We start from the raw sequence: 1144 nt of genomic DNA on the forward strand, positions 1-1144 counted from the left end.
TGGTGTAAATGAACCTATTTACAAAACAGAAACAGTCACAGATGTAGAAAACAAATTTATGGTTACCCAGGGGGAAAGTGGGGGAAGGATAAATTGGGAGATTGGGATTGACATATACACACTACTACATATAAAATAGATAACTAATAAGGACCTACTGTATAGCACAGGGAACTCTACTTAATACTCTGTAATAACCTGTATGGGAAAAGAATCTAAAGAAGAGTGGATATATGTATATGTATAACTGAATCACTTTGCTGTACAGCAGAAACTGACAAAACATTGTAAATCAACTATACTCCAATAAAAAATTTTAAAAAATTTCAATGGTATTGGGTTTCCCTGGTGGCACAGTGGTTAAGAATCCACCCGCCAATGCAGCGGACACGGGTTCGAGCCCTGGTCCGGGAAGATCCCACATGCCACAGAGCAATTAATCCAGTGTGCCACAACTACTGAGCCTGCGCTCTACAGCCCTCGAGCCACAACCACTGAGCCCATGTGCCACAACTACTGAAGGCCATGCACCTACAGCCTGTGCTCCACAACAAGAGAAGCCACCGCAGTAAGTCCGTGCACTGCAATAAAGAGTAGCCCCTGCTCACTGCAACTAGAGAAAGCCCGTGCACAGCAAAGAAGACCCAACACAGCCAAAAATAAATAAATAAATAAAATAAACTTATTTTTAAAAAAATCAATGGTATTTCTATATACTAGCCTTGAAGATCCTAAAATTGAAATAAAAAACAATGCTACTTACAATAATATCAAATATATGATTTTGATATAATGAGCAGACAAAAGATGTGGAAGATCTGTGCACTTAGAAGTGTAAAACATTACTGAGAGAAATAAAAGAAAACCTAAGTAAATCGTGAGATATAAAGTATTACTGGATTAGAAGACTCAATATTCTTAAAATGTCATTTCTTTCCAACTTGATCTGTAGATTCAGCACAATCCCAATCGAAATCACAGCAGCTTTTTTTTTCAGAAAGTGATAAGCTGATTCTAAAATTTATATGAAAATGCAAAAGGGACCTAAATGTCCAAAACAACTCTGAAAAAGAACGAATTGGTATAGATATAGACATAGATATAGATAGTGGTGAAAAAAATTTTTTAAACTTCAGGGAGTCAG

Source organism: Delphinus delphis, chromosome X (genome assembly GCF_949987515.2).
Source record: "Delphinus delphis chromosome X, mDelDel1.2, whole genome shotgun sequence".
NCBI classification, from domain to species: Eukaryota; Metazoa; Chordata; class Mammalia; order Artiodactyla; family Delphinidae; genus Delphinus; species Delphinus delphis.